We start from the raw sequence: 21,342 nt of genomic DNA on the forward strand, positions 1-21,342 counted from the left end.
GCCACGAGGCTGCCTGGGCCTCACAGCAGTGGGGATTCCTCCTTGAGTTAATGGGGCTAGAGGATGCCCCTCCCCTAGTTTAAAGGCTTTCCATCTAAATCAAACTTGGATACACATTCTTTTTCCAATGGTATCCCTCCCTGACCCTGGGGCAGGGTGTAGGGGGTAGTTTGCTCCCAGGCTGGCTGGCAGGAGATTGTTGTGAACAGTCCCTCTTAAAGTGCCCCTCCTGGCAACATTTGAAACAAGTCCTTCTCCCCGATGGTCTTGGGGTTCTTTAGCCCTGGGCTGCCAGTGCCTGGGTAATAGCCTCCATCATTACAGATGTCTGAGCCTGTAAAGCTAAAACAGTGATTGGGACTGGTGCTGTTGCATGTCCACATCCTGCGAGGCCACCACCCATCTGCCCAGGGAACTCTCTCTCAATCCTGTGCAGGCCATGTAGTGGTTTGCATTCATCTCTTCCCAGACAAGCAGGTTTACAAACTGATCTTGGAGGTTCCCTGCTGGCAGCTTCCAGTGAATGCTCTGTTGGACTTGGTCTATAAAATCAGGTAGAGGCTCACCTGGTTTTTGTCTCACTCCTGCTATGGGGGACTCAGTAGGCACATCATCCAGTTTGTACCATGCGGCAAGTCCTGCTGCCTCACCTGGTCATGGTACAGGCCAGGTATTGCGGCCTGTTGGATGCCAGTGGAGTACCCTTCCCCCATCCCTGTAAACATGAGTAAGTAATAGCTATAGCTGGTTGAGCCTGCCGGTTATTCTCCGCTCACACTCTGAATTCCTCCTTAAAGAAAGCACAACATTTAATAACTGAGAACAAGTAAGGACGGCTTTGGCCACATCCAGCCAGTCCTTAGGGACACACAGGTGATAAGCAATGTCTGGTAATAGGGTCTGGGCCCGAGGAGTTTGGGCCATCCTCCGCCACTGCCTTACAGAGTTCTTTAAGATCCTTAGCTTCCCATGGATACCATTCCAAGGGCCTGCTAGCTCCTGGTGCCAGATTGACTGGATACGCTTGGGGAAATGAATTCTGTGGCCTAGGGTCCGGGCTCTTGGGTGGTGGCCCTTTCTTTCCAGTGGCGGCCTCTGAGTAGGCTACTTCCCCAGCCCTCAGCCCCTCCATGGAAGGTTGGTAGGGGTACAGGTCTTGCAAGTCCCTTTTGCAGGTTGCATAAGGCACCGTGCCTCCCCTCTAATAGGGGGAATAGGGAGGGGGCCTACAACCATCAGCAGCATCTGAGTTAGAGGGAGTAACATTCACCCTTATTTTGACTTCCACTGTGCATGTGTCAGTGTGTTCTCAGTCGAATTTGACCCATTCCTTTTCCTTCTCACTTCCCAAGTCCTCCTGTAATCTTTCTAGGCCTAATGTTGTCTCCTCCTCCTTCTTCTGTGAGATAGCATTACCCATAGTAAGGGTTTCACTTACCCTGAGAAACTGCTTAGCCTCGGCAAGTATCTTTTACCTTTGTGCCCCACGTTGGGCGCCAGATGTCGGGACTTTGTCCATCCCACGAAAGATGGACGGGGCCCGAGGAAAGGTAAGTGCTGACGCTCGCCCATTCCCCAGCCTCCCTCAACCCAGGAGATAATCAGATGCAGCAGGGAGTCAAGTCAGGCAGGAAGAAACTCATTTATTAACAGAGCAAGCCCTTTTTAAAGCAAAAAAGAGTGGGAGGCATGGCAGGGTAGGAAGAGGAACCAATCACTGTCAAGGTCACACCCTATCATGCACCTAAGCTTCCACAGGCTGGTTACGCACTGAATGTAAAGCAAATTGGGTTCTGCCCACTCAACTCCCTCTCAGCACCATCTTTGCTGCCCATGTGCTCTACAGTAAATTAGGCTCTGCCCACTCAACTCCCTCTCAGCGCCATCTTTGCTGCCCATGTGTCCTACAATCAAGGAAAGGATTCTTAAAGGTGTCATAGAGAAAAGATTATTTATAAAGGATATACAGTCAGAATAAATACAGATTCCTTAGCTGATATGGTAAAAAGGAAAAAAGAGGCTTGCATGATAGATGACAAACATTAAAGGCAAACAACTACCAACCGTGAATATGATCCCAAGCCAAACTCTCCTTTATATTTAAAGGATATATAAAAATATTTCATGGGGCTGGGAAGGTGGCTAATTGGTAGAGCGCTTGCCTTGCGTGCCTGAGGCCCTGGGTTCAATTCCTCAGCACCACATAAGAAAAAAGAGAAAAGCCAGAATCAGTGCTGTGGCTCAAGTGGTAGAGTGCTAGCCTTGAGCTGAGGAGCTGAAGGACAGCACCCAGGCCCAGAGTTCAGGTCCCATGAACACACCACCCCAAAAAAAAATCATGACAAAGAAAACGAAACAATTTATCTCCACCAGATCAGCAGGATAGAAGTGAATCAAATGTATCATACATAGAGAAGATCATGAAGAAAAGAAACTGGTAATATAAGATGTTTCCTACCAGAGAACAAGGTAAATACATTAAGAGTAGATGAGGCACAGCTCCTAAGAGCTCCTAAAAGAACTCACCGAAATATATAAAATTAGTTGGAAAAAAATGAGACATCACAACATAAATTAGCAAAATTGTGAATGGGATAAGAGAGAACTTTGAAAACCATATGCCAATCACCTGGAGAATCTTGGAGAAATTGATGCTTTCCTATAGTTGAATTGAACCAAGAAATGATACATAAGAAGAAATGAAAATTAAATGTCAATAAACAATTTTCCATACCAGAAAAATATAGGACTCAATGGATTTACCATGAAATTAAGACGTGCATATACCTTACAATACTCAGATCTAACTCTTCAGTGGAATAGAAAGGGAAATGGAATTATCAAACACATTCAATGAAGCTAGAATTGGATTCTTCCTCATATCAGATAGGGACTCACCAAAGAAAGAGAACTATGAACCCAGCACTTTTATAAGCATTGATGCAAAAGTTCTTAATAAAATTCTCACCAACCAATTTCAGCAACTATCAAAAAAATCATATCCTATGATGAAACAGTATGCATCCTAGGATACAATTGGATTCAATATACTTGTCAATAAACATAACGCACACCATCAGCAGAAGCAAGGACAAGAACCACGTGATCATCTATAGGGATGTAGAAATAGCTTTTAACAAGCTCAAATAGCACTTTATGATTAAAATGTCTGAGAAGCTAGGAACGCATGGAAATTTCCTCAATATAATTTAAAGTATGTGTATGAAAAAGAGATAATAAGCATGTACCTAATGGTGGAAGCATGAAGATACTAAAATTAGGGATGAGAAAAGGATGTCTCTCTAATATTCTTCAAAATAGTAATGGACTTTCTAGAAGGGCTATAGGTAAGAGAAAAACATAAAGGGAATTTAAATAGGGAAGAAGTAAAACTATCACTTTTCACAGATGAAATGATCCTGTATTTAAAGGACCCTATAGCTTCCTAACTCAAGTTAGTAAAGGTGATGCTAACCTTCAGCAATGTAGCAGGGTATAAAACCCACAAGAATCAGTACTTTTTCTGTGTTACCAACAATTGGAAGACACAGGCTGAAATCCAAAAAACCACCTCATATGTATTAGCCTCAATATCAAATCAAACCTAAACAAAACAAAACAACAACAATAAAAGTAGGAACTAATTTAACTAAAAATGTGAAGGACCTCTACTGTGAAAACTTTAAAACTCCAAAAAAGGAAATTGAAGGAGATTCAAGGAAATGGAAAGCTTTTCAATGCTCCTTGTTGGAAGAATTAACATTGTGAAAACTGCAATACTGCCCCCAAACAATTGACAATGCAATGCCTATCAAAATCCCAACAACATTCTTCAATGCAGTAGAGAAAGCAATCCAAATTTAATATGGAATTACAAAATTACAGTTAAAACAAAAGGCTTAGAAAGGAACTCATGGGCCTATTGTCTTACACACACACACACACACACACACCCCACACACAATGGAATTCTATTCACCCATCAGAAAGTGCCACGCCTACTCCGGTGGAGTCTGCTTAGCTTGGAAAACCTGCATTCAGACCTGAGAATGGGGCTTCACAGAGACCTATCTCTGAGAATGGGACTTCACCGAAGTCTACCTCAGAGAATGGGGCTTCAAAGAGGCCTACCTCCTGGAAAGGCTGGCAAGCCCCTGGGAAAGATGTGTTTCTGTCCCTGTTTTTCTTTTCTTCACTGTATAGGAGTGCCTATTAATCTTTTACTGTTCCTGCTGCTCATTGTACTTACTCATGCTCAACGTTCCCTTATTCAAGGCTCTTTCTTAAGAGTATTGACAACTCCAACATCTGATGAGTGTCTTAAAAATATGACTAACTCACCAGAGTTAAGTGCTACCCTGAAAGCACCTCTTATGGAGGCTAGTAGACAAATCATAAGTAAATATAAAAGTATTGGGGGTTTCACGATTTCATTTCAGCAGAAAGAATTGTTTGTAAGAGATTTACAAGAAGCTGTAGGCGTGTCTAGAACAGAAAGAATGTATGGCAATTGCTGGGAGAACTACTTAGGAGAAAGAACTTCCTGTTACTCTGTTTCATTTACTAAGAGACTTGCTAGATCTAGGCTCCTTGGTGCTTACTATTAAAGAAGGAACAGGAAAGATCTTATGGGACAGTTAAGGCCTCTATAGAAAAAGTAATGGTTAATTGGTGATAAACATCGAAACCCATTGTATTTCTTAAAAATAGAGGTAAAGCCTGAAACAAGTGTCTATCAGGCAACCAGCTGGTGACCACCCAAGAATGAAGCCCTGTAGCATGATTGTGTAACCTTTTGCCCTTTCTCATGGAGACTTTTGCTTTAAAAGTTTGTTATCCTCTGCATTAAATCGCACTCAGCATCCACTCCTCTTGTGTGTGAGTTGTCTGTTTGCCATCTCCCCATCTATTCCAGTTCCTCCACTAGGTGTTCTCCGTTGTCCCGACAGAGCCGGTCCGCGGCAAGAAAGGATGACTTTTCACCAGTCTTAAGGAAAATGAAAGGCTTGGGAAAATTACAAAGAGAAAGGAATGAAGACTCAGAGCAATATAGGTTTCATAGATTCATTCATTTATGGTAGTTAGAAGGTGCCAACAAATGTACAAGTAAACATGACAGATTCTACCTCGTCCCACTTAGAATAGCCACTATGAGGAAAACTAAAAATAGCAAATGCTGGCATGGATGTAGCCAAATGGGAACTCTATTAGACTGTTGGTGGGGAATTAAACTTTTTAACCTATCTTGAATGAAGTACAGAGTTTCTTCAAAAGACTAAACATAGATCTCTTATGACCCATTAATTCCTCTCATGGGCAGTAATCCAATAAATAACAACCAACCTCACATTAAAGCTACCAGCATAAACATGTTAAGGGCCCAGTCTCAGAGTTCAAGGATGGGAAGCAAAGTTACCACTGCTGGTATTTGTTTCCTCAAATATGAAACTTTTGACATAAGATATCAAATCATCCTATTTGCAGCAGCTAGGATAGGACTTAACTGTAGTGGGTGATAAAATGGCTTTTTTGAATGTTAGGAAAAGATGTAGGCAGTCCAAGAAAAAGGAGATTTGTTTTTATTGTTGTTGGTCCAGGGGCTTGAAGTCTGGGCTTGGGCACTGTTCCTGAGCTCTTCAACTCAAGGTGAGGTCTGTACCTCTTGAACCTCAGTGCCACTTCTGGTTTTCTGGTGGTTTAATGGAGATAAGAGTCTCAGGGACTTTCCTGCCCAGGCTGGCTTTCAACAGCAGTCCTCAGATCTCAGTTTCCTGAGTATATAGGATTACAGCTGTGATCCACTGTCATCAGTTTAAAAATGGGGTGGGGGTTAATAAAAGAAAACTCATCTCTTCACCAGTGTCTAAACCTCAACTATCACTATTAAAACACTTCATCCTCAACTCATTTCATCAGACATTTGTAAATTTTCTCTTTTCCTTCATGTGGGAATACTGCAGTCAATATCAACTCAGTTGTGAGACTGGATCAATTGTATGGTAATTTCTATCACCTAAATCAAGAACACTTACATCAAAACAAATGAAAACCTCATTTGGAATAATTATTTTCTCTTTTTATTACAAATCTGTGATTGATTACTTCATTGGACCTCCTAACAGAGTGATGACTTTTTCTTTCTCTTTAGCAATTGGCTTTCTTCCACATGTGGTCAAATATTTAAGAATTCAAAGAGTTCCATTGATATTTCATTAAACTGACCTCTAAGAAAATGTGCATTTCTGGTATTTGGTCTGCTGTCTTGTCCCTACACACACAGTCATTCTATGATTTATTTGTTCTACAAGGAATTCTATTTTCCAATCTTTGTATTACCAATTTTAGTCTCTTTAATCAGTCTTTCTGACCCACTCTTGGGACTCTCATTTCAGTCTGCCTCATAAGAAATATATTAGTTATCAACTAAATGACTTTCAGCTTTTGTTTTTTGCCTGATTTAATGTAGGCTGTGATAGCAGCCCTGACTGGCTGTGCTCACTGGAGTTTTTTGTTTGTTTGTTTTGTTTTGTTTTTAGAGGTCTAGGATTACTATTCAATGTATTAGCTTCTCTGGGCCCCAGTGATCCCCTGGTGTACAGTCAATGTGTTATTCTCCTAAAGATACAAAAACAGCTGGTTAAATTCCTGTTTTATTTGTCTCAAAATGAGGCAATCTGGCATCCTTGCAAATCTATGAATAATCCTCTGTAACCACTTGCAGAAATAGTCTATCAAGATGGCTTTTCAAGGTTGACTGTGAAAAATGTTCATTTCCAACTTACCACCATAAAACTGATCACATCCCTGGGAGGAGAATTTTGGAAGCAATGTTCCCCTTCCTTTCTTTTCTTATGATAGATCAAACCATAATATTCTGCAATTGTGGTCAGCCTGGAGCACATTTTCCCAATAATATTCTGTAGTGTAAAAGAGGATCAACTATAAAAATAAAGGTGAAAATACTTGTCTACTAAGACTGATTCATATCAGTTGCTTATATCTGTTGTTATTTTCATTACTTCAAGCACATGGATAATTTATATTGGGATTAGACAAGTTGCAAAGGATTAATGGAATAAACATTCAGTTTACTTTCATATATCCAACATAATACACTTAACCCCTTATGGAAAATTAAATCTAACTGTAGAAACAATGTCAGGAATATAAAACAAGCCTCAATATGTATAATCTGGCACACATAACCCATCATCTACTCAGAAATTCAGTCTCCATAAATATTTATTTTGTAAAATAATAAAAATTTAATTAATGAGTATGACTTTTAATTATCATCTGAAATACTCCTCATGTATATAATTTAATAGATATCACCTAGACACGTATTTAACATGCATGCAGAAATCAAATTTCCACCATTTAAGCTAGATGAGAGGAGTCATACTCTCGTGTACTGTGTGGTGTGAATTTTACCACAGTGCTGAACCCTTCCACCTAAAACCAAGTGTATTGTGGAATAATCTATTATTTGATGTTAAGATGAGTGCAAAGTGTAGAATACACTTTGAACTACTACATTAATTCACAGAAATGAAACAATAATATATATTATTTAAGTTCTAATGCTTCTCAATTTTACAATTCATAAAATATATCATTAAAATTAGCTTCACTTTCTTCTTTTCTATAGCTGCTGAAATTAAAATTATATATTAAGCATTCAATATTAAGAAATCAATAATGAGTAACCTATTATTAAAATGATATACTATTAAACTGTGATTTGAAGTATAGTTCTAACCAATTGTGATGCAAAAAACATTTATTAGAATTATGGGTAATATTTTTAAAACTTACCAGCTTTTTATTTGTTTCCTAGTTGTGTCATTTGTTTCTCTTAGTCCAAGTCATCTCTCCACCTTGTTTAGTTTTCTATTTTATTGGTTTGCTGATTGTGCATTTTGTTTTCCCTTTTTAGTGATTGACATGAGGCTGAAAATCTGTACGCCAGTTCATTACTTCCTATGATAAAGTAAAATTCCTGTTCTCCACAGCTGTTGTAGTCTTCTTTGTATAGTACAGTATTTCCCCCACTCCCATCTCCTGTATTGCTGCTCTTGAATATTTTATTCTATTTTTTATTTATATTTTATTGTCAAGGTAATTTAAAGCAGGGTTATAGTTATGTAAGTAAGATAATAGATTTATTTCTTTTCTAACCTGTAATCCAGTCCCTCATTTTTCTCCCTCTTCCCTCCCAATGCCCACACCAAGATCATTTCCTACATATTGTCTTGTGAGTATCACTGTTACCTAGGTTCCCCCTTTTTCCTTTGTCTCACCATTTTGTTTTTTCCCTTTCCCTTGCCTAGTTCAGCTCAACATATTTACACTACTCAGGGTATCAAAATCAAATATAGTGTCTGCAGGGGATAAATCATAAGTGGGGAAAAACAAAAAGTTAAAAAGAAATCACATAGTACATTAGAACAACAACAACGAAGAACATGTGTTAGAGTTCATTTCACTTGGAATCACCTTATATGGTCATATCTACATAGCAATTGACCTCTTCTGCTCATCTACTAAGATTATCCTTGATGTACACAATCATGATCCCCTATTACCCAGTAATCCCACATCTGGGCATTACCCAAGTGATCACAAACAAGGCCACACTAAATCTACCAGCACAATTATGTTTATCACAATATTATTTACCACAGCTAAGATATGGAATCAATCCAGATGCTCCTCAGTAGATGAATAGATCAAGAAAATGTTACACACACACACATACACACATACATACACATGGAATACTATGCTTCCATCAGAAAGAATGATACCACCTCATTTGTAAGGAAATAGGAGATCGTCGAAAAAAATCACATCAAGTGATGCCAGACTTAAAGAAACATAGGTCCCATGGGTTCCCTTATTAATAATAATTAGTTTATATCAAGGATAATTTCATGTACATTAATTTGGCATTTTGTTCCATGTTGAGCATAAAACATTATTGCTATATTGTTTGTTATTATTTCTGCAAACAGGCAAGTATATGTAAAGAATTACGTTTATCTCATCCATTACTGAAGGAAGAACACCTAAAAGAGCAACCCCTACAAGGAAGACCAACTCCTACATATTTAGCTTCATTCCTATGTAAGGCCAGTGTTGTCCCCTGTATCCTCACGTTATACATTACAACTCTATATTTGGTCATCCTGTATATCCACTATCATCTATATTGTGACCTAAATGCCCCAGCAATATCAGTTGCTTTACTTTTTGAAAAATTTCTCTGTTGCTTAGGTTGGTGTGTGTGTGTGTGTGTGTGTGTGTGTGTGTGTGTGTGTTGTTTTACAAAGATCAGAAAGCAACATTTTACATCATTTAGATTACATCTTTTAGGTCATTGTAAGTTGTGGCTAATGGGAGAAATCTCTTGCTATTTTAAAGATGAAACAGAAAATTATATTTGTGCATGTGTCACAGTTGCTTTATTAGTCTGTAGTTGAACACATAACTTTGATTTATATCTTGCCTGTTGTGAAAAATGTGAATAACAGTGAACTACAGATATATTTACGAGTTACCCAGAGAGAATTAATCATATGATTGGTGGGTCAGATGATATTTCATCTTTGCTTTTCTTTAGAAAATTGCATACTACTTTCTACAACGAGAATACTAACCTATATTTTGACCAAGAGTGTAGAAAATTTCCTTTACTCCACACTCTCACCAACATTATTACCTTTTAAGTTTTTTTAAAGGGCATGTTTTTACTATGTGCAGTATCCCAGGCTGGCCTTAAGCTGAAATCCTCTTACTCCAATTTCCCAAATGCTTGGAATTACAAGCCTTTACCACCACACCAAGTTCCTTCGAATATTTTTGATAAGAGTTATAATAGTTATGTAGTAGTATCATAGTAATTTTGAATTGCATTTCTCTAATGACTTCTGTTCACACAGCATTAAGCCAGCATATCAGAACTTTTATCGATTTTTAATCAAGTTCCTTGTTAATCTCATCTTTAATCTCTCTATACAAAATCAATAATACATTCCAGGTAGTAGAAAGGAAAAAATTGAGCAACACCTAACATTTTTCAATTTTCAATAACATGATATTGCTTAAATCATTTTTGCTTATGCTTGAGACTATATAACTCAATTTAGTGAAGCCTTTTACTGTGGAGAGCTGCGGGAGCCGACCAAAGATGGCGCGGCCGCATGGCACGGCCAAGCCAAAGATGGCGCTGGCTTCCGCCTTCCGCCTTCCCGATGGCGAGTGCTCTCTGTGAAAAACAACTCCTTATATGGCTATGACTTGGCTCCTAGTTTGCTTCCGTGTTTGCGACCCTATTGGTATATGCCACGTGGCACCTCGGGATTGGCCATCCAGGAGGTTTATAACCGGAGTGCAGGTGCGGGGCGAGAGAAGAAGCTAATAATCAAGGTTCCTGAATAAACTGCTTTGAGAAGAATCCCGGGTCGTGTCTTCCTTGCTGGTCGAGGTAGATGCGACAAGTGGTGGCCCGTACGGGGAACTAACTCCACAAGGGATCCAGAACTCTTGGCAGTCAGGGTGGTGCACCGGTAAGTTCCCAGGTAAGTGGGAATCCGCGATTAAAGTGGGCATAATACGGGGCTCTTCTCTGTAGATAAAGAGAGAGCGGAAACCCGGGAAAAAATAAAGGCCTAAAGTGAAAGTAAGAATATAAATATAAAAAATAAAAAGGGAGTAAAAGAAGATAAAATTTTTATAACTAAGATGGGCGCCGTGACATCTCATCCAATTTTTCTGGCCCTGAATGAGCTCCTACGCTCAAAAGGACTAAAGTTTAAGAAGGGTGTTTTACAGAGTTTCCTTGAAGAATGCAATGTTGTAGCTCCTTGGTTCATAGTGTCCGGGAGCCTTACAGTAGCCTTGTGGGAAAAATTAGGGAGGGATTTGGACTTTGCTTATGAACAGGGCACATTAAAGGCAGGAGTCCGCACCATTTGGAAACTGATAAGAGGCTGCCTGGAGGACCAGCGCTGCTGTGAGGTTATAGAAAATGGACAGTCAGCACTGGAGCAGTTACAGGAGGAGAGGTCAGAGAAGGCGATCAGTGAAAAGGGAGACAGTAGACAGGGCAAAAGGGGGCAACTATACCCAGATCTGTCTGAGCTGAAATCGGAAAGAGAAAGTTCCAGTGAGTTAGAGGAGGAAGAAGTGAGAGCACTTATTCAACAGATGAAAAGGAGTCGTATAAAAAAGGGAAAACATAAGCTAAGCCAACCTGTGCTTAATGAGGATGTGGAAAGAACTTTTGGTCAGGCCCCTTTAGATGACGTAAAAGGAACTTCCGGTCAAGTCCCCTTAGGTCCTCCTCCATATCAACATGGACCCAATGGGCATACGTTTTGCCCGGATACTTGGCGGACTGCCCGAGCAGAACTCGCCTTCCCAGTTTTTCAAGACGGTAATCAACAGAGATTTCATGAGCCTCTAGAATTTAAAGTAATTAAGTCCCTGGCTGAATCTGTTCAGACGTATGGGATTACAGCTTCTTTTACCATAGCTCAAGTCGAGGCTATAAAGAGATACTGCATGACTCCCTCTGATTGGGCAAGCCTAGCACGGGCATGTTTGAGTCCAGGCCAGTACTTGGATTGGAGGGCATTTATGCTGGAATTTTGTAGTGAACAGGCAGCCATCAATCAAGTAAACGGAAACCCGGCTTGGGACAGAGATATGCTCTTAGGACAAGATCGCTTTGCTAATGCTCAGATAGGATATCCCCCTGAAGTGTATCAACAGATAAATGATGTTTGCATTAGGGCGTGGAAATCACTACCAAATAAAGGGGAAGTTAGTGGCAACCTCACCAAGATCCTGCAGGGGGCTACTGAGCCTTTTTCAGATTTTGTGGCCAGAATGGTGGAAGCAGCAGGCAAAATTTTTGGGGACCCTGACATGGCCATGCCTCTTATAAAACAATTAGTCTATGAGCAATGCACCAAAGAATGTAAAGCCGCCATTACCCCACATAAACATAGAGGGTTGGAGGCCTGGATGAAAGTGTGCAGAGAGCTGGGAGGACCTCTAACTAATGCAGGCCTTGCCGCTGCAGTACTACAGTATTCAAATAAGCGGGGGAGAAACTCTGGAGCGACATCTGGAGTATGCTTCAGGTGTGGCAAGGCTGGTCATCTCAAGAGAGATTGCCCAGAGAGAAAAGGACCCGAAAGAGTTGGAGGAGTTCCAACAGGTAAACAGCCAGGGCTGTGCCCCAGATGTAAAAAAGGAAAGTATTGGGCCAATGAATGTAGATCCATCAGAGATGCTAATGGCCAGCCCTTGGGCCTCATCACACAGCCAAAAAACGGGCAGAGGGGCCCCCGTCCCCAGGGCCTGCAAATGTATGGGGCAATGGAAAGCTCAAACGAGGAAATTCCCCAAGAAGGATGGCCCACCCTGAGACATCCCAAGAACCGCGGAGAGCCACTACAGGCTCAGCGGGACTGGACCTCCGTGCCACCACCAGACTCGTATTGACCCCACAAATGGGTGTTCAGTTAATAGAGTCAGATTTTCAAGGTCCTTTAGAACGGGGCACGGTGGGGTTACTAATTGGCCGGTCTTCTGTTGCCCTTAGAGGGCTTAAAATTCACCCAGGAGTTATTGACCCAGATTATACAGGTATAGTTAAAATTATGGTAGAAGCCCCAAAAGGCATGGTAGCAATTTCCCCTGGAGATAGAATTGCCCAATTGTTACTCTTACCTAGCCTACATGAAAAATTTCCTGCCATACAGTCTGAGAGAGGTGAAAAGGGTTTTGGCTCCTCCGGAATTGAGTCAGTGTACCTAGCTCTGGATTTAGATCAGAGACCCATGCTTGAGCTGGAGATTGAAGGAAAAAAGATTATAGGACTGTTAGACACAGGGGCCGATCGTAGCATTATTGCTAAAAAGGATTGGCCAAAAGGGTGGCCATTACAGGCCTCAGAACAAACCCTGAGAGGGCTAGGCTATGCCAAAGCTCCTGACTTAAGTGCAAGACCCCTCAACTAGAAGGATGGAGAAGGACACTCTGGAAACATCCAGCCTTATGTTTTAGAATTGCCTGTCTCCCTGTGGGGTAGAGATTTACTAAAAGAGATGGGGTTTTGCCTTAGTAATGAATATTCTCCCACCTCAAAGGAAATGATGTTACGAATGGGCTACTGCCCAGGACAAGGACTGGGAAAAAACTTGCAAGGCTGTAAAAAGCCTCTTGATGTCCACCAAAAACTTGATAGACATGGGCTGGGTTTTTCATAGGGGCCGATGAGGATCAAATTCCCATTACCTGGAAGACGGAGGAACCGGTATGGGTAGCTCAGTGGCCTCTATCCTCCGAAAAGCTTTTAGCCGCTCATAAACTGGTAGAAGAACAAGTAGCCCTGGGTCATATGAGACCCTCAGTTTCACCATGGAATACTCCAATATTTGTGATAAAGAAAAAGTCAGGTAAATGGCGATTACTTCATGATTTGCGTGCCATAAACGCACAGATGCAAATTATGGGCCCTGTACAAAGAGGGTTACCTTTGCTTTCTGCACTTCCTGCCCATTGGCCTATTATGGTAATAGACATAAAAGATTGTTTCTTTTCTATCCCCTTGCATTCGGCTGATTGTGAGCGCTTTGCTTTTACTGTGCCCTCTTGTAACCATGAGGAACCTGACCAAAGATATGAGTGGGTGTGCTGCCTCAGGGTATGGCCAACAGCCCCACTATGTGTCAGTTGTTTATCGGCAGGGCTATAGCTCCTGTTAAAAAAAGGCATCCAAAACTCAGGGTGGTCCATTATATGGATGACATTTTGTTAGCTCATAAGGAGGAGGCTGGATTACAAAAAGCCTATGCAGAATTGGTTCTTTCCTTAAGAAAACAGGGTCTTTATCCGGCGCCAGAAAAAACACAAACAGGCAGAGTGGTGGAGTATCTGGGAGCTAAGATACATCCCAGGTCGATTGTGCCTCAAAAATTGACCCTGAGAAAAGATAACTTAAAGACTTTAAATGATTTTCAAAAATTGTTGGGGGATATTAATTGGATAAGGGGGTATTTAAAATTTCCAAATTATGAATTAAAACCCTTATTTGACATGCTAAAAGGAGATATAGATTTAAACTCCCCACGAGACCTGACTGAGAGTGCCCAATTTGCTCTTAAAAGGGTGGAGGAGGCTTTAAGTGCCGCCTGTTTAAACAGGCTACAAGATGGCCAACCTTTTGATTTATGCATTCTTCCTACTGAAGCCCAACCAACTGGGGTACTTTGGCAAAAGGGGCCATTGATGTGGTTACATTCTCATGTTTCCCCCGGAAAGGCGCTGGAATATTACCCTGAGGCAGTAGCGGGCTTAGATGTAAAAGGAATTCAACAGAGTTTACAATTTTTTGGAGTTTATCCACACTCCATCATTGTTCCTTACAATGCCTACCAAGTTCAGACTTTATGTGCCACTATTGATAATTGGTCCATTTTGAGATGCACGTTTCCAGGAGTTATTGATAATCATTTTCCCAAAGACCCCCTACTAAGATTTGTAAAGGAACATCCAGTGATTTTTCCAAAGGTAACTGCCCAAAAGCCTATTAGAGGGGCTATAAACATATTTACGGATGGCTCCAAAACAGGATGCGGGGCATACGTTGCAGGTAACCAAGACCCCGTGCAGCATCAATTTGTCCCCGGTAACCCACAGATTATTGAGTTGATGATTGTAATTGAAGTATTTAAAGCTTTCCCCTGTCCTTTTAATTTAATATCAGATTCAGCCTATGTAATAAATGCTTTAAAAATATTGAAAGCGGTTGGTACAATAAAGGCTACCAGTTCTGTTCTAGCTCCCTTTACCTTGTTACAATCCCTTATATGGAAAGCCAAGGAACCCTTTTTTCCAATGCATATTCGAGCACATACGGGCCTCCTAGGGCCACTGACAAAAGGTAATGCCTTGGCTGATGCGTACACTCGTGCTGAGTGGGCGCTCCATGCTTCTTCTGTTGACTTAGCAAAAGATTTTCATGCCAAATTTCATGTAAATGCCAGGACTTTACAAAGTCGCTTTTCCCTTTCTAGAGCGGATGCACATCAAGTGATAAAGGAGTGCCCCCAATGTATTATTTACCATCAGCCCCCTACATTTGGAGTTAATCCACGTGGTTTAAGACCCTTACAAGTATGGCAGATGGATGTAACTCATGTATCTGAATTTGGCTGTTTAAAATATCTACATGTTTCTGTTGACACCTTTTCGGGTGTTGTATTTGCCACCCCCCTGTCAGGAGAAAAGGCTACTGATGTAATATCTCACTGCTTGGAAGCGTGGGCGGCCTGGGGAATGCCAAAACAGCTAAAAACTGATAATGGTCCAGCCTATACTGGGCAGCGCTTTGCTTCCTTTTGCACTCAAATGGGTGTTTCCCTGGTGCATGGACTGCCCTATAACCCTCAAGGGCAAGAAATTGTGGAAAGAGCTCATCGCACTATCAAGGAAATGTTACAAAAACAAAAAGGGGGAGCTGGACCCCTGATGGCTACGGCAAGACAAAGAATAGCCATGACACTATTCACCCTAAATTTTTTGAATTTGGATAACGCTGGTCGCTCAGCGGCGGATAGGCATAACAGTTCCACTCCTTCGGCCTTAGGATCGGCTTTGTGGAAGGATGTGCTCACCGGGCTCTGGAACGGGCCTGACCCCGTGCTGGTATGGGCACGAGGATGTGTTTGTGTTTTTCCTCAGAATCGTTGGATCCAGTGTGGGTGCCTGAACGACTTGTGCGGCGAGTCCAAGATGAACGAAACCCGAAAGAAACAAAAGATTGCGTTGCTGATCGTACAGCTCCTGATGATCCAACAGGGACAGGCGGTACCGAGGTGGGGGATACTGTCTGCATTCCCGAGGCCCATGCCCGTGAGACATGACGCCTCTCTTTTCCCTAAGTTTTTCACCACAAATAAGACTCTTAACCTTCCCTTTTACCCAGAGGATAAAGAAATGGCAGGGGTTGGTGAAGCTAGAAAAATTAACTTGATGGGCACGTTATGCTTTCGCTTAAGTGATGTGACCCTTAATGGTAGTTGCATAGCCTTGACTCGTTCCCCAGCTGCTTATGTTAGATATTGGTATGGAAACTGAGGCTTGGACAAATGCTACTGGATTCATTGGTACTGTTTTAGGCAGATATTATGAAAGTTTAAAGTTAAGCAGAGACCCGTGGCCTGTAAAACAACCTAAATGGGCCCCTTTTTGCCTGCCTGACCGTATGGGGGAGGCTTGGCCCTGGACAGGTTGCCAATCACGACAGGTTATTTGGGCTGATGAGTCTGAGTGTTTTTCATTTTCCCCTAATGTCTTGTCTGATGCTAGTGTACAATTTAGGGCTGGAATTAATCCCTTTAATAATTGGCTGTTATGTGGTCTTAATGGAAGTTGCTTGCAGGCTGAACCTATAGTTATGCTGCAAGGGGGTCACTTTTTTATAGCAAACATGACTTGTAATTTGATTAGTACTGCCCGTACTATAGGTGCCAATTGTCGTTTCAGTAAAAATTATACGGTAATCAGCTATCAGCCTACCCCCGTGTGTGTGGTTTCCCCTTTTGTGTTTTTGGTAATTAACAACATCTCTATATGCTCAGATGATGTGTGTGCTTGCACTAATGAAACCTGCTATTATGCTACCTGCTGGAGTTCTCAGTATCCGTTAGCCATAGTTACACGCATTCCGCGTTGGGTGCCTGTGCCAGTAGATGCTTCTCAAGCTGTAACCTTGTTTAGGCATAAGAGAGATTTTGGCATCACTGCGGCCATTGTAACTGCTATAGCTGTAGCTGCTGCGGGTGCGACAGCTGCCGCTGTCGCCATGTCACATACTGTGCAGACGGCTCAGATTCTAAATAACTTGTCGGCTACTACAGCCAGAGCTCTGGATTTACAACAAGTGGCCTTTGCACAATTAAAAGGAGGACTGATGCTGTTAAACCAAAGGATTGATCTTGTGCAGGAACAGGTTGATATCATGTGGCAGTTGGCTCAGCTGGGATGTATTCAAAAATATGAAGGGCTTTGTATTACTGCTATTCAGTACTATAACTATACTCAGGCAGCAAATTTGTCTAAACAACTGTCAAGTTATCTTTTAGGCAACTGGACGGGAGAATTCGACCAATTGATGTTGCAGCTATGATCGGCCATTGTCGTGGTAAACTCCACCCGGATGGATGATGCCCTGTTACAAGATGTTTCCTCCTGGATTTTGACAGCTGTGGATCATTTGAAGGAGTGGGCGGGATTAGGCTCCCTTATCGGTATCCTGGCATTGGTGATCTTGCTGTGCCTGTGGTGCATATGCCGGATTAGGAGCTCGCAGCGCAGGAGTATGGCTATGGTGGTCCAGGCCTTCACTGCCATTGAGGCCGGACAGTCCCCCCACGCGTGGCTTTCCACGTTAACGGAATAGCACAGGGTGTAAGGCAAACGCACTGCACTTGGGCAAACGCACTGCACATGGGAATCACTTCCTGGCGTGAGCCCAAGAAGAGCATGTTGGGCTGCAAGTGGGTTGATGCCCAAGATCCCACCTCTGCAAAAAAGGCATCGGACGGGCCTGGTCGTCACTGGGGGAAGCGCGCCCCTCAGGCGAAGACCAGTGCAAGGTCCTCTCATTAATGTTTTAGACAGAGGCCCAACCTCTACTCTTACCTGTCGCTTAATAAAACAAAAAGGGGGAGCTGTGGAGAGCTGCAGGAACCGACCAAAGATGGTGCGGCCGCATGGCACGGCCAAGCCAAAGATGGCGCTGGCTTCCGCCTTCCGCCTTCCCGATGGCGAGTGCTCTCTGTGAAAAACAACTCCTTATATGGCTATGACTTGGCTCCTAGTTTGCTTCCGTGTTTGCGACCCTATTGGTATATGCCACGTGGCACCTCGGGATTGGCCATCCAGGAGGTTTATAACCGGAGTGCAGGTGCGGAGCGAGAGAAGAAGCTAATAATCAAGGTTCCTGAATAAACTGCTTTGAGAAGAATCCCGGGTCGTGTCTTCCTTGCTGGTCGAGGCAGATGCGACATTTTACAAGGCTATATGTATTTAGTTTATTTTACTCTGATTGCTTTTTCCAAAGCCTGTGTGTCTAATTTTCCTTGGTTTCTTTCAGTCTCATGTAGTTCAGATTTCAAACTGAAGAATAAAGTGAAAGACGCAACCAAAAAATAGAGTTCCTCTCATCTGATGATGCCTCTACAAGAATAAGGAAAGAGTTCATCCTGCTAAGGACCTATGATAGGTTATCAAAAAGAGAATTCATTCTTCTAGGTCTTCCCTTTCTTTGCAATTTAACTTAAATAATGAAAAACACAATATACTGCTTAGTTACTTTTAGGCTTTATCAATTTTGAACATTTTCATATGGACCTTAGCTCAGTCTACAATTCCTTCATTATTCTGACCCTGATAGTTTAGCACTATCAAGACATAAGATAAGCAGTTTGATTTACAGCATGAGAAGTTATCCACCTGGCTTCCTTGGAAGCACAGCATAGTCAATAGATAACGTTACTTCTGGTGGCTCACTACATGTATTGATTTCTGTAATACATAGCACATTCTGTTTAGTATTAAAAAAAACTGCTGGCTAAACTCAAAGTTCATTAGTAATTTATGTTAAGTATTTCACAAGTTTTATGTCTCTTAGTTCTTAAGAAAACATTTGCTATGATGCTAATGTTATTACCATTTTAGAGTTGAGAAAAATTGTAATTAAAGTCACTAAGTGCATGGCCCAAAGACACACAGTGAGGAAGGAAATGAGTCAAAGTTTCCAAAAGCCTTTCAGCAATACAAAAACGGTAGTTGAAATATCTCCATTCTCTTACACTCTCAATTCAATATTCATATTGTCCAATAAATAATAGCATAGCAATTATTGCCCATGGTAATTGTTTTCTGTCACATTTTGTCTTCAACACAGTTGTGTTGGTGACATTGGGTTATCGTGCACAGAGCTGAGCTTATAAATTGAGGTCCAAAGAGAGGCAAATTTCTTCTGTCCCACAGTTCCAGTATTCTTTTAAAAAAGTACTAAAACTTTTAAATACTATCACTTACTCTCTTTTAAGAATCTCAACATGAAATAAATTCACATATAATCACTCCAAAATGCTTTAAAAGTAGGAAATGATAAAACAGTCCCCCCGTGAAGTAAATTTTTTTCTACTTTTAAAATTATTCTGAAAGCATTGTGATGGTTGGCCACACGTGTAATCCTGTTTACTCTGCATATCTACTCAGGACCCTGAGAATTATGGATAAGAGTTGGAAGCCAATCAGGCCAAAAAATTCCTAAAATTATTTTTCCAAAATTTAAATAAACTAGCAAAGGTCCAGGAATGGAGATGTAGCTCATATAGTAGCTCACCAATCTAGAGAGAAAAGGCTTAGCGAGACCATGAAGCCCTGAGTTAAAACTCTGAGCACACCAACATGCAGGCATGCACACACACACACACACACACACACACACACACACACACACACACACAATCACACACTTACTCAAAATATCTTTGGGTCAGTCTTTTCCATTAATTTCTTTTTTTTTGTTTGTGTGTGTGTGTGTGTGTGTGTGTGTGTGTGTGTGTGTGTGTGTGTGTTTTAATTGTGAAAATACTGTACAGAGGGGTTACAATTACATGGGCAAGATAATGAGCACATTTCTTATCAAGTATTGTAGCCTCCTCTTTTGTTTCCCTTTCCCATCCCTTCCCAGCCTCCCCCCGGCCCCCCACCCAATCCTCCCCCCCATTAATTTCTTTGTTAACAATATTATATGGGTAAAATAAAATAAACTCTTCCATCTCAGAACATTTTCTAATGGTTTTTATTGTAAAAGTACTGTACAGAGGGGTTAAAGTTACATGAGCAAAGTCATGAGTGCATTTCTTATCAAGCATTGTTACCTCCTCCTTTGTTTTTCCCCCCACCATCCCTTCCCCTCCACCTCCACATGTACACTTCTCATCCCCACACCCCCACACCCCCCAACATGTTGTCTTGTGCATCTCATTGTTACAATGGCTCAACTTTTATCTCTATTTAAGCATTTTGATTTTTCCCTTTCCTTCCCCAAATTAGAGAAGTGTATTTTCAGGATGTAGGTGCACCAACATCAAATCCAGTGAAAACAGGGCTTATACTGTGCGGGAGGACCAAATAAAAAACAAAAAAAATCACATTGTACATTATAAATATGTTAGAAACAACAGTAAGAAAGAATAAAAAAAAAAACACTTCTGTCCTTATCTTGGGGTTCATTTAGCTTAACATCATCTTATTTAGTAATATGCATATAGCTTTTGATCTTTTCTGCTTATCCCAGTTTTCTGCTTATATTATTTATTGCAAGTAAGGGATACCTTACATATATATACATTCCAATCTATATTTATATTTATGTATATAAATATACATATATACAAACATATATACATATATATGTATGTGTAGATAGATAGAAAGATAGAAAAATAGATAGGAAAATACATACACACACACACACACACACACACACACACAAAATTTTCTTGATTCATTCATTTTCTGAGGGGCATCGGGTTTGGTTCCCTATCTTAGTTATGGTAAATAATGCTGCAATAAACATAGCTGTGCTGGTAGTTATAGTATGGTCTTGTTTGATCATTTGGATGAATGCCCAAAAGTGGGATTGCTGGGTCATAGGGGAGCTCTATGTGGAATCTTTTGAGGAACCGCCATACTTCTTTCCAAGTGCTTGAACAAGTTTTCACTCCCACCAAGAATGGAGTAGGGTTCCCTTCTGTCCACATACCCTCCAGCATCTGTTGTTGTAAAAATGTGGAAATCTTCATGAATTTGCATGTCATCCTTGCGTAGGCGTCATGCTAATTCTCTCTGTATTTTTCCAATTTTAGTGTATGTGTTGCCAAACTGAGCACGGAACATTTTTTATACATAAAGTGGAATTGATTTTCCTAAACTAGAAAATTCAACAAAAATAAGTTCAAAAGACTTGTCGTGAAATTTTAGAACCATATATTTCTTATGTAAGCAAACATTTAAGAATAAAGTCAAGTTAGATATGTCAATAACAAAATAATTCCAGATATTTGTTGTTCAAGAGATGTGTAAGAGTAGAAATTCAATTATTCTATACATGGCACCTGTCATAATGAGCACTGTAGCAAGTCCTAAGGTTTGTTAAAAATTTTATTGTTTTAAATATGTTTAATTTTGGGAATTTGCTTATATATGCCAAAATTAAGACTGTTCGGCAGGTCATAAAACTTT

General features: G+C 41.0%; 1 non-coding gene across 1 annotated transcript; it reads right to left on the reverse strand.

The window, feature by feature from the left end:
- Window positions 1–20,883: 20,883 nt before the first annotated feature.
- Window positions 20,884–20,990, reverse strand: LOC122095438. The gene has a single exon (XR_006145137.1). It is a non-coding gene; the product is annotated as a U6 spliceosomal RNA (small nuclear RNA).
- Between the last annotated feature and the right edge of the window lie 352 nt (window positions 20,991–21,342).

Source organism: Dipodomys spectabilis, unplaced genomic scaffold (genome assembly GCF_019054845.1).
Source record: "Dipodomys spectabilis isolate Male_0828 unplaced genomic scaffold, ASM1905484v1 ptg000351l, whole genome shotgun sequence".
Taxonomy (NCBI): Eukaryota; Metazoa; Chordata; class Mammalia; order Rodentia; family Heteromyidae; genus Dipodomys; species Dipodomys spectabilis.